General features: G+C 33.0%; 1 protein-coding gene across 6 annotated transcripts in view; it reads left to right on the top strand.

The window, feature by feature from the left end:
- Nucleotides 1-18303, top strand: part of LOC126768694 (protein bunched, class 2/F/G isoform-like) — a 135902-nt gene that overhangs the window by 77845 nt on the left and 39754 nt on the right. The window lies entirely within an intron of this gene.

Consider the following 18303-nt stretch of genomic DNA (forward strand, 5'->3'; position numbering starts at 1 on the left):
ATATTAATAGAATTTGCGTTAAATATAAAATCGCGTTTTCGATTCATCTGATTGTTTTGAGTTTTTTCTTATTTAAACTAAGTAATCTAACTAAATTAAACACAAAGCGGCTTAAGGCTTTACGTTGCAATTGTTTACTCGGTTTTTTCAATTAGTCTTAAGTAATTATTTTTGGTTTGAATTTTATAGGTTACTAGCGATTCACTCGCGGCGTTGCCATCTCATGATTTATACGTGAACATCTAAATAGTTATTAAAATTAAAATAAAACTAAGCAATTGAATGCAATATACAACATATATTATTAAAATTACAAAAACTAAATTTTTTATATATTTTGATAGACTTAACCGACATTGATGAAATAAAGATTAAACGGTGCCTTGAAATACTTTTTAAAAATAATTTTAGTAGTTTTTGATTTTATCCATTACCTTACCGCTTTAAATAAAGTTTTCAGTGAGTTGAATAGTTTTGTTTAACTTAATAGAAAAAAATATACATTGGTACGCTGGCTCGTTTACAGTATTAACTATATCCAACGGCGTAAATAGTTGGTATTTAAGCAACTTAATCATATAATATCGCAGATCGAAAGATTTGTATAAAATATTTTTTCTTCAAGCCATTTAAGTCACTATAAAATATAGAACCTACAGGGATTCACAGTTAGTTCACTGATGATTATTAAAAGAATAATCATCAATCCAAAAATTAAAAAAAAAACCCTTATCCTTACTTTTTCTAAACAGAATGACATTTCATGCTTCTTACTTTAAAATCATAGACTTCCAAACAATCATTTATCCTTTCCTTATACTCTAGCGCGAGCGAAGCCACGGACAACATCTAGTATATTATAATAATATACTTTTAATATACTTTTTTATGTAATAAGTATCATTATTTTGTTTATTTGTATTCATTTATTGTCTTTCCTCGATAACTGTTGGGGTAATTCGTAAAGGGGTCACGTTCCATTCGATAAACCTTCGCAGCCATCTTTGTGAATCCAGTTATCAGCGTTATCTATGTTTGTTTACATTGACACGGCTGCTGTTTGCCGACGATAACGATGTTTTGCATGCGTTGACAGTAAAAAAATCATGAGAGACATACTGCGTAACATTAGTTGGAACATGATAACAAACAGTTAAAATAACCAGAAATATGGAAGCCACAATAAACTAAGAGTATTGTATATTTAACCTATAACTAAAAATGAAGCTATTGCTGTGATTTGGTTTCTTTTTGTATTTAGAAGATAATAATAAAACACAGGATATGTATATACCTATATCCGTAATTATAACAATCCTTTGTTATTCTAAGCACAAATATATTGAACTCGTTCACCAGACAAATTAAAAACATGTATGAATGATTACTAGTAGCTATTGAAGAAGCATCTATCCATCTCCCGGCCTCGTCGTAATCAGCTCGATGGTTCCCTTATTGTTGGTATCCGAATAAAATAATAATTGCAATTTTAAAAATGTATGCAAATAGTAGTTGTAGGTTAAAATGGACTTCCCATTTATGTTTCCATATTAACTTTGTTAATCACTACGAGTAAAGCTAACCTAAAATTGAAACGTTAAAAGAGTTTGTATAAATGAATATCTTAGTTATAAGTTACGAATATCATTTCAATCGCTTATAGACTCAATAATGATGATTAAGTTACATTGAAAGAAAGGTCTTAAGGTCTCAAGTATCATTGACGTCAAGAAATCTCTCCGATATCTAAATATCTAATAGCTTCATAATTGCTCATTAGCGTTACATAACGTCATAGGACTTTATTTATGCTTTCGTAAACTGTGATAACTTAATCTAAATTGTTTTATAACATTTGGGCACGTGTACGCCTTGTAACCATATTGAGGTTGTCGTCAAAATAATTATCTTGCTCTACTGATTCCCAATTAAAGTACCACCTTCGAAACCTAGTTATTCATAAGCTAAAACTCAAAGCAACTTGTTTACACTACCAATCCTAATTAATCTTACAAGGTTACGTAAAGGTCCATTCCTATGTGCCCTATATTCGTTCAATATTATCGCTAATTAACAATTGAATTATTGGAATTTAAAGTATCGGTTGAAGGATCCTTAAGTTCTAATTATTGTTCTACATAAGGTGTTATTATTTGAACGCCCTTTATGTTGTTGCTAATGTAACTGTTTACGTTCTTATAATTTGTTGTTATGTAACTTTTGATAAGAGTTTACATCGTCTTTTTAGTTCAATGCCTTATATCCGCTATAAAATCGTGTATGTTCTAATTAGTTTTGTTTTTATTTAACATTTTTGTTCGAATGGTTTCTAATAAAGAAGTATAACGTTTTTGGTATTTATGGTTAAAAACAATATTTAAAATATAATTCATTTTAAAATTAAATTTTACACACTCTTAAACATATTGTGCATCGCAGGGATGTACAGTTTTGAGCTATAATCGACTACGTTAAATATAATTAATTACCTATTATGAACCGGACACAGCAACGGACTTCTGCTGCATAACAATCAAATCAGCATCATTCCTGCTATGCAGATGACAGCACTGTAGACGTCTTGTACACCGGCTGCGCTAATTTTTCTCGGGAACACGTTGATGAGTATCGGAACAAACTTGTGTCTAAAGTAAGGTCTTTATTAACAAAAGTATCGGACTGGGAAAACTCAAGTTGGCACGTTGACCTCACATGGAGTACTGCTCTCATCTCTGGGTGAGAGCTTCCCATTACGAGCTTTACCACTTTGACCATATTCAACGTAGAGCAGTTCAAATTGTCGAAGACTGGCTTGATTCTTTGGCTCTGCGTAGAGATGTAGTATCATTCTGCACCCTCTATTGCATATATCACGGAGAATGTTCTGAGGAATTCTTTGGATTAGTCCCACCTCTTAAATTTCACCATCGGACATCGCGCTAGAATAGAATAGAATCCAGACATCGAGGTGATAAGGATGAAATTTCTCTAAATTTGTCTGGAAATCCACAACAGCGCGATTTTAAGGCATTTCCTGCCTCGCGCAACCACTCTGTGGTATCTTTCGCTGGCGTCTTTTCCGAACGGATATGACTTAGAAACCTTCAAGAAAAGAGCGTACTCATTCCTTAAAAGCCGGCAACGCACCTGCAAGCCCTTTAGTGTTGCAGTTGTCCATGGACGGTGGTAGCCACTTTCCATCAGGTGAGCATCCTTTTTTATCGCTCGAAAAACGCGTTACGCGTTTCCCTCACGGGAACACCGGCGAGTACCACATACTGGGGGTATGTATGGGGGTCCAAGGCGCCGAGTGCGCCCCGGACACCGGAATACCGACTAAAAAACCAGCGGTATCCTTTCCGTCAGCGCCACGGGATCGCTTTCGCATGCTAACGTGGCACTCTGTCGGCCGACCAGGTAAGCATCCTGCTCGTTTGCCGTTCTTACATAAAAAAACTTCTACGGTCTTACTCATAAAAGAATGTGCTCATTTTGTAGATTTTCCCTACTACAAGTAATAATAAGAATTTATTAAAAAAAATTAAGAGTATTTAAATTATCTGATGATATTTTCGAAAATCTTCCAAATTTATGGATGAGTCACAAAAATTGTGGCTTCCTATAACACTATCACTCTACCGCATTGCGCAATACATGTCGTCATCTGCTTAGTGATTTATGCATTCCATGACAAAACTTTGATCCGTAGACTACGAAATGTTGAAATCCCGTGTCAACTGTCTCACGTTCCGGATACCTCGCGATTTGTTTTACTGCGCCAACAGACCTGCTTTATGTATTTGATAAATTAACACCCAAAATAAATTTAAAATAGTTTTTATTAGCGATAAAAGCGGCTGCTGCGATTTATGTAAGTGCTCTAAAACAGGCCGCGTGGGTTTGTGTCATTCTCTTAAACCGGTCCCAGTTTTTATTTTTAAGTTTGTTTTTGGCTCGCCTCTGAATATTAACAGTGGAAAGGCTATATGTAGTTTTTTTGGTGATAATTACGAAACTATTTAGTTGATTTGTTGCGTTATTTCTATGTTTACCATTCGGTGAGGTGACTTACTTTTCAATTACATATACGGAAAGCAAATCCAATTGCGGTCCATTTCGGAATAGGTATTAAGGCGTACTTAACCTACTTATAAGTGAGCTTTACAGTAAGGCTTCAATGCCTTACTACTTCTTACTCAATTTAACATTTCAAAGTAGCTTGTTCTTTAAATATTTCTATATCGTTACATTTTTATACATCTTGACAATATATATTTTGAAATTATGTGCCTCGTTCTATAATTTGAATTTTGTAAAACTTGAAAAGTGTAAATGTTTTTTTTAATAATTTCATTTTTTGTAAAACTTTGTTCAATTTAAAACATACATATTTGCATAAACATATTACTCCATCTTATATATTATATTAGATATATACTTAACTGCCACAACTAGATTTTATGTAGTGTCAGAACGTTATAATTGGTTATGATATCACACATTAAGTTTATGTCATAGGGGAAAATATAAATATTTATTACGAATAATATTATTAACTGTTAATATGATTTTTATGCATATTATAAAACAAAATGAGAACATCCAAATGTCAACTTTTAAAACAATTCGTTATTCAACGGTCATTATCGTTGCTGTCACACATAATATTTTTGGACCATTGGAGCCTTAATATTTAATGACTTGTTTGGGGTCCAAAGAATCGTTTTCATAAACAAAGTCACAATTCATACAATTTAAAAAAAAAAACATAATATTCACCATTGTATTAACCGATTGCGTCATTCCCTGTTTTTCGAAACTTAACCTCAATACTACTATCCTGATGATGTCATTTATTCCGTCACTGTTCACGACTATGTAGAAGATATCGCTTGATTCGCTTTTTATTATTAACATTTTATTCGCCAAGTTTATTTTACTTTCACCAATTTGCGTCTTTATTTGAGTTTGTTTCTCATATCCTATTCCTTTTAAGGCGATTATTATTCGCCGATCACTATCAAGCCGCTTATTTCACATAACTTTTATTAGCGTGCACTTAAACGATTTCAATGCACATGCGACACTATGCGATTATCTAACTAGGACTAGACACTTCATTTTTATTACCTTTGAAACACCTTAGAGTTGTTTATTTTTCAATTACAGTTAAATAGCTTGACAATTGCCTTCATTAAATTGTTTCCTCAATCTCTTTGTTTATATAAGTCTATTCATTATCAACTTAACGTTCAAGTAAAAATTGAATTATATAAAAAAGATAAATTTGAAAAGTAAGTCGTGGTTTTTTATTTACGAATGTGTTTTTTTACTTCTAGATTTTCTCTCATAAAACATATGAGTCTTTCATGTGATTATTTTCTGATTATTTCAGTAACGTCGCTACTTCTTGAATAATGTTCATGGTTTCAAAGATTTTGAATGTTGGCCAAAACAAAACAAGTAATTTAACAGTAATTTGAAGTTGCACGCTACTTGAATTAACAAGTGAAAAATGGTTCTAATACAACAGTTTGAGTCACACAAATAAAGACGTAACAACAACTCATTTCATAACCAGTAATACATTATAATAATATCACAATAACTCAACAAAATGTAGATACATATGTCTAAAGTCATTCTTATCGATCATAATAAAGTTTTGCTTTATGTTTTATGATTGCTCGACTTACGTCACGCACCACAACTCGCTAAGTTTTTATATTTGCACTATGGCGGTGCGCCGTCCCTCTCTCGCGCAGCGTTTGTCGATATATCCGTCTTTGTCCGCCGTTCGTGGCGACAGGCTGTCTGGTACTTTCGGACGGCCACCGCGACGCAAACAAAACCCTAGGTCACGGGCGCTGGACATGTTTTCCTCCACGGATCACGTTGTTGTTACTCTCCCGCTATTGGACCAATTTTGTTAGCAGGGGCCCTGAGTGTTTCGTAAATATCATGGTCTCCTACGGAATTCCGTTTCCGGGAGTGAACTAATTTGAATGCACTTGTCGAAGCAACGAACTATGAATATGAAAAGAATTATTAAGTTTTATTGCTAAATATAAAAACTATTTTTGAAATTTGAATAGCGACACCTGCTCGTACGCCATATCGAACAAATATTTAATACCTGAGGAGCCTTTTTTTTTTAAACATTTTCAAGTCTACCGTTATTGTTGTTCGCCAGATAAATAATAAATAAATCTTATAGATTAAATTCGAAGAAGCCTGCCTGCCAAGTAATACATTAGCATCTCATTGAAATAGTATCATGCCAAGATAGTACAGGATGACGATAACATTGCTAAAAATTCAACTGCAAAATGATAAACCAAGAGACCGTGCCTAAAGCAAATTTGGCAAGTAGTACAAAATGTTTTTAACACGTTTGGCTGGTATATACTGGATGAATTGTGTTTATTTTGGGGAATACATTCAGCGTTCACCGCCTTACATACCATTATTTTTAGTGGTCACAGAACACCGCGTAGTTTCCGACTGCAGCGACTCACTGCGGTGGTCTGTTTGTTTCGCTACAGTTTTTATGGTTTCCTTTAAATAACGAAAGACTCACGCAGGTCGGCTTATAGCCGTCCGTTTTTACAAACATCTTTTATTGTTATCAGTATATATCATTACTGATTGATATGCAGCGAAACGACGGCACCTCTGCTAGTAAAATGTTTCTTTTATTGATATATCTTCTTACACAGCCGTAACTACGCGGTAGTTACTAACATCCGAATACTGATAATTTATTTCTATCCTGCTTGTTTATTAATAGTTCATAGTAACAATCGTTATAATAAATTGTATTTAATAGATTTTTGCTACATTTTGTACATGCTGTTTCGCATTTCGCAACTCTTTACGGGCGAACCAGTAACGCTTTGAAAAAGACAAATAAGTCCAGATTCGTAGACTCAATGGTTATTTATTGTTGTTATAACGTACGTTACAGTAACAGCCTGTTAATGTCCCACTGCTGGGCTAAGGCCTCCTCTCCCTTTTTGAGGAGAAGGTTTAGAGCTTATTCCACCACGCTGCTCTAATGCGGGTTGGTAGAATACACATGTGACATAATTTCAATGAAATTAGACACATGCAGGTTTCCTCACGATGTTTTCCTTCACCGTCAAGCACGAGATGAATTATAATCACAAATTAAGCACATGAAAATTCAGTGGTGCTTACCCGGGTTTGAACCCACGATGATCGGTTAAGATTCACGCGTTCTAACCACTAGGCCAACTAAGGGCTTTTAGAAAGTACAAAAATATAAAAATAGTATATATTTATATATTTTGACATACACGAGCCTGTATTATTATTATATTCTAAGAATGAGAATGAGCGTCAGTACCCACTAAGCTTGCGAGTGACTGATGTCTTCCTGCCAATTTTTAAACTAATTTCTCCGGTTGAGTCTCACAATAATCTGAACCTTAAGGCAATGTAATAGATAATAGTTTTAACTTTACAAAGTAAATCTATCTTCGTCAAGTGTTTTTCACGGCTCCGATTAATTTGGCCACGAACAAGAATAGAAGTTGTCAAGTGCCAAGAAAGATCATCATCGGCTTTAATTAGTAAGCATTTTACATTTTACCGCTATCCGGTCTTAGCAACATTATCTTTTAAAAATAAAATGTCACATTAAACTATTTTTTTTCAAGCTGGCAATACTTCTTAAAGAATTATTTGTTACATTTACATATAAGGAACTGGTTAACTAGTTCACTAGATAGTAGATTTGCTTCCGTATACATGCAAAATGTTTGTAATAAAAATTATATTAGACGATTTGAATATTATTGATTTTTCTTAATATTCCGTTGCTAACCACCTGCACATAATTAAGAACAACTGTAGGTACTAACAGCGGTCTATATTTAAATACAAACGAAGTCTTGTAAGTACCATTTGTTAAGAGCGCACAAAAAGCAATTCATCTCACATTAACGGAACGATGGCAAAAAATAATGACATCACCTCTCACAATAACTAAAATGTATAGATACCTCCTGCGGCTACGTACATACTAAATTCTCCTACAGCTTTACTCGCTTTATATTCAAATATTTAATGAATATTATACATACTTCAAAATAGATTCTATAATGTTAACAATTTGTCAATATGTTAATAATTAAACACGAAAATGACCAAAAAATATAAGAAAAGTTATTAATTTGGTTAAGACAAACGTTTAACTGAGATTTAAGTATATTTAGTTTTTAATAAATCACTAAAGAATCAGTATCGATAAATAAATTAAACCACTATGTATACAGTTAGCTCTTCAGCAAAGTTGACCCAAATGTCGCTTTACAATCTATTACTATGCAGAGTAGATAATTTCGATTTAATTTTAAACAATGATTTTTATCACATCATGACGCGAAAAACGATATTACAATACAGTTATGTGGCCGTGAATCAAATTTCGTCTACAATCGACAATAGGCAATTAAAGCGTTAATATTTGTACCTTTATTATTGTGAATAAACAGCATACGATTTTTATAATCGAATATTAAATGTACTAAATTTACATATCTGTTTTCTTAAACTTCGGCATCGCTACATACTTTTGTGAGGTTTATATCTGAAAGTAATATGTTCAAAGAACATTCTAGAAAGGTTAAAGAACGCCGTGATCATTTCGTACCATGTTTAAGTAGTTGTGAATGTAAATCATGTATGTATGGTTGTTATTCAGTAATGTTACAGTATTTCGCACTCACACATATGCGTAAGTTCATTGAACACTGGCTTTTTTTTAACAACAATTTCTTCGATGGACTTACCAGAAAAAACGTGACCGCTTAAGTAAGTATTTTTATGATTACTTTTTTAAATTTTTCGTCCATGTTGTACCGAGAGAGCCCAGTGGATAAAACACGTGGTTCTTCAGCTTCAGCTTCACCGAAGATAAGAGGTATAAAAAAAGATTATAAATTTAGGTAAGCATCACTGAGCTTATATGTGCTTAATTTGTATATAAAATACAATTTATCTCATACTGAATTCTTCGAAATATATATCCATCAAGAAGCGTGATGGAATAACCTCTAATCCTAACGAGAGGAGGATTTTGCGTAGAACATTTAACGTGGTGCTTATTGATCGTTTCGTCTTCTTTAAGATTAGAACCGCTCTGTCAAAGGTGTCATGTCTCTAAACTACTAAGACAGAGTACTAATTTCAGCAGTATATAGTAATAAAACGAATTTTACTTAAATATAAAATATCACGTGGTCAGGTGATACTAAATAACATAAAACAATATTTAAGAACATAAGTGAAATGATAATTCGTTGCGCTTCCGTTCATTCGTAAAAATAAACGTCAGCAGTTTGTTGTTCGAACTATCAATTATTATGATTTATTTTATTACAGCCATTAAAGACCGCTAATCGATACGAACGTGGACCGATGGATCATTTAACACGATGCTTGCAAAATTGATCGCATTTAAACCAATGAACCAACGAATACGCAGCACGTAATACGAATCCGACGGCATTGAACTTCAAAACTCGCGACCTACATGCAATTATACGAATACAAGTATATATAGATTCATGTTTTAAATACGTTTAAAATTCTCCCCGGGTCAAATATATCTGATAACCTATCTTTTCTTTCGCTTAACGCTTTGCATAACAACAATGCTCGTGTAACTTCAGCGATGATGTCAGAGCTCCTTTAATGATAGCCTGACTGCCTCCGGCGCTTCGCCGGCGAGAACATGATGCGTCTTATTTTTCTTATAAATCACTTAAAACGTTTTCCGCAGGCAGAAAAACGAAAATAATATGCTTTATACGTCAAGCATTTAATCGTCTCCTGCTATTTCGTGTTGCCACAGCTTGAAACTTACTAGATGGTTCTTCGTAACGAAATAACTTTATGGCTACTCGCAATGAACCGGTTATTTTGCAAGCTGGCACATACATACATTTGCTCTTATAAACGCCTCGGCCCTTGAATACAGCCCAACCTTTTATTAACGTAATACCCCGCTATGAGTATTATTTAGCTAAGTGAATCAATCATGAAAAATTCCGAAATTATTAAGGCATTGAACTTCGTTTGCCGCAATTTTATGAAGTATAAAATTTATAAAACAAATTCTTTAATATAATTGTTTTCCTGAAAACGTCGACACATAAGATACAAAATTAAAACGCAATTCCCATAGATTTTTTCTAATTTTAGGATTGCTTGCCTAAACCGTAAATTTCTGTAATCAAGAGGATTTAAAATTTCAAATAAGAAGTATCCATAAAAATATATCAAAATGAGTAAAATTGCATTTAAATATAATATAACAAGTTCACAAATTATAGGTAGGGGAAAATTGCTAGGCGCTGGTATCGGTGACGTGGCCCTCACGAGTCTAAGACACAATGATTTGTATAATTTGTTATTGTGTGTAACCACAGACGAAGTCGCAATGGATACACTCACTAGCTAGTTTACTATTGAAATTGTTAAAGCCTATATATTTTTTTAATTGTTACATCAGCATTTTTAGATTTATCGACTTTTTATCCAGATTAATGCATCTTAAATATATTACAACAAATTTTACTAAAAAAAATCCTTTGTTATATTATAAGTTGATGTGAAAAATTAAGCTAACAAAAAATTATACCCGTGATTTTTAATTCTGAGAAAAATGGACTTAAAGACAAGGTCAATCTTAATAACAAATTGCAAACCGATCTTTCTACGTTTTTAGACAAAGTTCTAGTATTATTAACTGTGACGTATTTTAATTCAATTATTATAATAAGTTCATTGAACTTTTTGTTTTAATTGCTATTGTCCGTTCATTTAAGTATTCTCTCAGAATTGAATCACCTTTCATTAATCTGTGTCTGCAACATTGTTGAGGTCGTTTAATCTTTGCGCTGAGAAAATTGTGTAGGCTTGTATGTTTCTGTATACTAAAAAAACAAAAGTCTTCACTGTGCGAAATATGCATTAAATCTGTCCGCTTAAGCATCTTAACCCGACGCCTATTTAAATTAATAGTTTATATATCAGCATTCCGATACTATATTCATAATTATATAATATCAATGCAATCACAATGTAAAGTCATATTTGTTAATGGAAAAATGTAACGTATGAATTACATAATGCTAGACGTTAACTTTATTTGGGCTTAAAACGAAAAAAAATTTGATTAAATAATACGTTCGTTACGTTTTTATCTACAAAATAATAAATTTCTTTTTATATAAAGAAATTCGATAAAAAACGAGCTTATCGGATATAAATTATCTTTTTAATTTGCACTATAACTGAAACCGGAACAGCATTAATTAACTAGCCGTTAGCACACAAAATACACGAAACCTTTTTGATTTATTCAAATGTTATGCTTTGCTCCATGCACTCTCATTTGTATAATAATTATGTTTAATAAATTTATTCGTAACTTTGGTTACGTAGATGTAGTTTTTGTGACTATCCCTGATTTGTGTCCCAGAATAGAATTATTACTTGTTCATTGAATCAATGTTCGGTGCTTTCCGTCTGATGTTGTGCAGAGAAAAATTATATTTAAGTTCCTTTTGTTTGCGTGTAATAAAGAAACCGATAAGGTCCTCAATGTGTCGTTCCTAATACGATTTGAAATAAAATACCTACGACATAAGCAAATACATCATCTATATGAAATACTTTATATAAATCTAAATTACAATACATTACTAGGTTTTGCTGATTAAACCTCTTTTGTAAAACAGCGAAAACATTGTCTTTAAAAGAAAACAGAAATATGAATAGTTATAATAAAGTCAAACAATTCACACTCATTCTAACTGTCCCGTTAAAGACATATCGCCAGAACTTTCCCTCTTATCTATTAAGAACATAATATCAAATGACATGTTACAACCCGTTTACGTCCGTAAGACCTGAGGAAATAATTAATTAAATTCATTAGTATCGCCAGGTTTATTTTAATCGCAACTTCCTCCCTGGTCCTCAGTCACGGTCTTCGGGTTTTGACACCCTGTTATTCTTAGATTTGCCGTTGTGTTATTAACCCCTGAAATGATAATTTTAGCGACGAAAAAGGCGTTCATTTTGTATGCTTATTGATCAAAGAACTCCTCGGGTTAGTGGTCTGCAAAGTGACAGGAGTACTAATAGCTCAGATTACGGAGATTCCTTTTGTGAGACGTTTCTGTCTCGCCACGTTCAATGTGTCAGTGTTTGCAATTATTATTCTTGGAATTTGTACTAAGTTCTAGGTAATATAATATTTGTGAGGTATTAACATCTTAACTTTAGATTTCGGACGCTATGAAATAAACGAAATAAAATAAAAAATTTTATATGAATACTAGGGCCTTTGTCATGTAAGTTACTTGTGAAGTTACAGTCGCGTTCGAATTAATAAACTCTATAAATAATTTTACAAAATAAATTGCTTATCACACGTCGGCTGGTGTATATTTTCGTCGTCTCCATAGCAACTACTGCAACACAATGGTACAAAGTTGATTGATTTTTCCTTCACCGTTCTCTAATCACTTTCTGGTCGAAAAAGTGTGTTCATCCGATCATCACACTTAACATTTACTAGGAAAACGTACTCATAGAAATGGCAATTAAAAAGTCTTCGCTTTGAAGATAATTATGATGACCGAAAACAGGTAATAAAAAAATAGTAACGCTCAGTCTTCGTGCCAGAAACAATTATAATGTGTGAAGTTCTCTGAAAGTAATTAATGTTGAATTTTCCCTTTGGCAGAGTTACTGAGTCGGCGTGTAATAAATTAAGCCTATCGAATTGTTTAACAGACGTACGTTTTTGTAAAGTAATATATAACTGTGTTGGGTCACAATTCCATAAAAAATAACATATTATATATCTATGTGTATTAAATGCTAATATAAATGTAAATAGTAAAATAAACAAATTATATATAAAAGAATAAAAATTTCAAGCATTATCAATTTGCTTGAGATTTATGCTGCTTGCTGTCTAATGTTTGTGATAATGAGTATTTTCCCGTGTGTATTGGAATCACTACTAGCCCTGACCTTGCACGAATAAAATTAAGGTTACACTTCATGATGTTTTGTTGTAATAATTAGATATAAACAGATATTATATAAAAAAGAGATATGAATCAGGATTAAACTAAGCTATCTATCTGCATATATCGCGACTGATATATATGTATGTCGTAATGTCGTAGAGGTTTTTTTTAATAGAAGACATTCACAAATCTCTTGGCAGTGATCGTCAGGATTGACTATTTTCTCTTCGACTACATTGACAAGGCATAGGTTTCAAAAATATACAACATATAAAAAAACTTTTTTTTTTTTTATAGAATAGGAAGGTGGACGAGCATATGGGCCAACTGATGGTAAGTGGTCACCAACGCTCTTAGACATTAGCATTGTAAGAAATGTCAACCATCGCTTACATATCCAATGCGCCACCAACCTTGGGAACTAAGATTTTATGTCCCTTGTGCCTGTAATTATACTGGCTCACTCACCCTTCAAACCGGAACACAACAATATCAAGTATTGCTGTTTTGCGGTAGAATATCTGATGAGTGGGTGGTACCTACCCAGACGAGCTTGCACAAAGCCCTACCACCAGTAGATCTATATGGAGGGTGTCCGTTTTGGAACATAATTTATCAATCAAAACTATATTAATTCGTTTTTCGATGAATCCGTAAATTACGAACAAACAAAATAAACCCTACATAATTTGTAAGAGTTTTTTTATGTTATTACAGCTCTCTGAATCGACGATTTCAATTATACTTACATATTATTAAAAACATTTCTTATTATAAAAGACGTATGCACAAATTTACAAAGAATTTCACAAAGGTCATATTGAATAATACACAAATTCATTACATCATGAATAACGTGAGAATCAACACTTAATATTTTTTGCTAGAAATATCAGCACCTAATTTAATCCTAATGTGTATTTTATTTAATACTGGTTTCCTCCCGCGGCTTCCACCGCATGTGGGAAGGGTGATAAGTATGCTATGTATTTATTTGAACGTATATACAAAATTTCATGATAAAGGATCATGATGAAATTTTAGTCTCTTATTAGTAGTCGATACGTGGAAGCGTAACAAACAAATTAATAAACAAACCCACTTTCGCATTTATAATATTAGCAAATATTAGCTGCTCCACACTGATTTGCGTTAAACTTAACTGCGTCACCCCATGGGTCGTAGCGTGATATTATGTATTCTATAACTATTCTTAATAAAGAGGTTATCTAATGGGAAGCGATTTTATCACATCAGACTGTTATGATTCTGAGATTAGCACGATTAAACAAAAAAACTAATCAGCTTTGTAAAGTTAGTCTAGATTTATAATATTGAAAAATAAGATATTTGAAATTCGAACTATTTCAATAATTATTGTCCATTAACATTTGTCATCGGGTAATAACTTATATAAGGTACAAGTAGGAATTCAAGCCTCTTACAATGTTGCCTGATGTGTCCTTGTTTACAGAAATAATACGTCTTCACTCGAGTTCGGATACGATTCCTGTTGATTTGTTGCAAGCGAGACTTGATTTCAAGTGTGGTTCTGACGAATTGTTTTTAAAATAACTTAATGAGGACATTTAACTGGACAAAGAAGGCATTGACCCAATTACAATGAAACCATCTTTGTTTTGATAGCCATATTTATGATGATTGTAAATACCTACGTATATGACATAAACAAAGATGAAAAGTTTAATTCGAACAATTCTGCCCGTATAGAATTAAATAAGAACAATTTAGAAAATGGTGTTAAGCGAAAATAGATGGTAACAAGAAAATTTCTTAAAACTGTATAACAAAGAAGCAATCGTCACAATCTTACCCACATCTCATGATCAATTTACCCAGTCTTGATTTCGCGGAACTAAACCTTATGGATGCAGTTTACTGAGAACGCCGATTCATTTCTAGCGCTAATTGTTGTCGAAAGATAAACGGTGGCGTGAGAACATCGCCCACAGATGATAGGATGGTTCTCTCGGGCTTCCTGTATAAGTAGCACTGTAACGACAACTTATATTTTACAATAATGAAGTAAAATTTACGATCCTCAAATATTTTTGTGCGGAATGAAGTAATTTATTATGTAAATTTGAGACAATTAAGTACAGTTATTTTATATTTAACCAAATGACATAAATGATAAGTTCCAAATATTCCAAGTTCCAAAATATCTTATAAGAGTTATTGTTTCTAAATCCGGAACACTCGACAATGTTTCAGCTAGGGCATGTGAAGTAACTCTTGACTCATGTTTGTCTACCAATGTCGTCACTCCACACCTGAAGTGTCTTTACACAATGAGGGATACGGGCGTGTACTCGAAATGTTTGTTCTTCATACAGATAATGCTATTTTTAGACTTCATAACTTACGTGAACACTGAGTAAAGATGGCTAGCCGTAACATAAGCACTTTGGTGCAACTGGATTAATAATAGATATATATTTTTTAAGAATTCCTAAATATATTTTCACATTAGCAAATACAACAACGATATATAAACAATCTGGTATTTTCGATTTCATAGTCAGATCAGCTAAGCCTGTACACACAAGTATTTAGTATCAGTAATAAGATACCGGCGGCGCAGTCCTCTGATAACGTTTCAAACACTTTATCGCATTCTTTCCCAACACTCACCTACGCTGTATATTGTTCTTTGTAGTAATTCTACCTGCACTATTCCATCGCAAGTTGCTTACGAACAATAAAGTCTAAAATCGGTTCCGTTGACTTTTGTTTATGCACGAAACTTTAAATGAATTTACTCCCGAAATAACTTCGCAAATATAACCGCACGTGAACCAATCGAAGAATTATAGTTGCTGTAAAATATTGAATGTGTGTACCAATTGACACTCGAATTCTTTAAACGACAAATATAAAATGTTTCTTTTGCAAATTAAAGTATAATTCGGTGCTGCAGATTTTGGTTAAACTCGTTTAATGAACAATGGGGTAAAAGATTTTTTAAGTTTTTAAATAACAATGTACAGAATATTTGGTAAAATTGAGATACCAATATTTGGCACGAAACAGGCTTACCGTCTTTGCGAACAGTCGCTCGTAATGAGAATAATGATGGAAGCTTGCGCCATAGATCAACCTGTGCGTGCGCAGCTTGCCGATAGCGGGAAATTGCCGACACTTGCGTAAATACGGTAGCTACCGCCGCTGGCGTTAAAATTAAACACTCGAGATAAACCCGCGCCTAAATATGCTTGTCGTTCGATCTCTATCTCTTGATATCATAATACCGCTGTGCTGAATGTGCAATTCGCAGCTTTCTCGCTTGAACATCCGTGTATATAATTTGATTATATCCCACTCTGATATCATGTTGTATTTTTGAAAGATAATTAAAATTCAATTTTATTCAACCAGTTCCACTTGATCTCAATCTAAAGTCTGCGTCATTTGCAAAATGCTTTTGCTTAAATCTAACATTCTACTCATACATAAAATTACGCGCATGTTTTATTTTATATTCGGAATTATCTGAGTTTGCTCCACACTAAAAATACATTATGGTCGGTATTTAATCAGAGTACTCCATCGGATCCAGAAAATCTATCAGATACAAAATAAGATACGTTCGCTGGTAGATAGCTGTTCGACTTATTATATTTTACTATAACCTGCAGATCTGCGATTTCTTAAACAGAACTGGGCGATTACATAGAATAGCAAGTGGGTCACATTGCATCAATATAACGATGCACGCGGTCTAAGACACCATAGCGCTGATTGCAAATGATGCGAGTAATTTTCTCTATATAATATTATTTTATATATAATTGCGTGCAAAGAGTCACCTACAATAACCAGTTGTTATAGTTCCTGATCATATACCTAGAATTAAGTTTTATGTATTACGTGACAAACTATTATTATGCAAATCTATACCGACTATTTATACTAGTGTTTCTGAAGAGAGGCGAATGCGGCGCAATTTGTACTAACAATATTATTATTTGATATCAGTTTTGATATATTATTCGAAATTAAAAGGTTACTAACTATTTGCTAAAATATATTCAGCTAACATTAAAAATGCCCAATTCAACATGATAATAGATTATCACAAAACGATCATGTAAGTTGTAATAATAACACTTGATAAACCTTATTTCTATACTTTTTATAACATACTGTATGGGAAATTTAGTTTTAATATGTGTAATTAAATTTACTATATAAAATTAAGTACAGTCATTTATGGTTTTTTTTATTTGTGGTCTGTGAAGTCAGACCGCAAATTATTTATTTTGTAAAAAGAAATAACACTCGTATACTAAATAGCGACGTCACGATCAACACTTTTCAAATTGTACGGATTTTTTGCTAGAATTAAAATATCTGTTTCTATTGTTCTATTTATTTCAAGAAATATTGAGTAATGTTTTAAGACTTATTGACAAATGATATAACATTTTCAGTAAAATAAATTTACGCCTTCAATAACACCGCGACTAATCATTGAGAAATGCAGCTGCATCTGTCGACGTTCTTGGAAATCAACCAGGACACTGTCAGAGAGTCGGGAACAATCTTCTGAGAAAGTTAGTCGCCTTGTTGCCCTTCTGCTCGGCTTATTGTTCAAAGTTGTCAAACGTCCTGACACTTGCTGCATTGATCTCAGTGACTTCCTCGTTGTCTTCGTATACCGTTATTACTCGTTACAATAATGACTAATTTTTTATCAACTCAACAAAAAAAATATCTACGACCATTAAATGTATGAAAACTATATACCTCATGAATGAATGCTATAAGACTTTGAATTCGATACAATATCCGTACTGGACTTTGATGTTTTCTTTTGATTTTGAAGACCGCCGTGGCTTGTTATAGTCAGTATTATATTCACTAATTGACGTGACCAATCTGCTTATTGAAGCGATCATTGCATGTAACGCACATTGCGTTGCGCTGTTACATTTACGCACATAGAAACAGCTATCATTAATTTTCGTTTACATATTTTCACACCTCGTACAACACATAGCCTCTGTAAATCTCTATTTAAATAACGAAATAAAATACTTACCCAAATAAAAATCCAACATCTGCAGTAATGTTCGTATTAATGATCAAGTAATTTTATTTTCGCAAACAAAGCTTTTTCCTACAGAAAATACCTCCGTTCAATATTTATACTGTAGGCAGTTTGCGTATTTGCAGAGTATGGACTTTTGTACATAAATTAAAG

This window comes from Nymphalis io, chromosome 1, assembly GCF_905147045.1.
Source record: "Nymphalis io chromosome 1, ilAglIoxx1.1, whole genome shotgun sequence".
Taxonomy (NCBI): domain Eukaryota; kingdom Metazoa; phylum Arthropoda; class Insecta; order Lepidoptera; family Nymphalidae; genus Nymphalis; species Nymphalis io.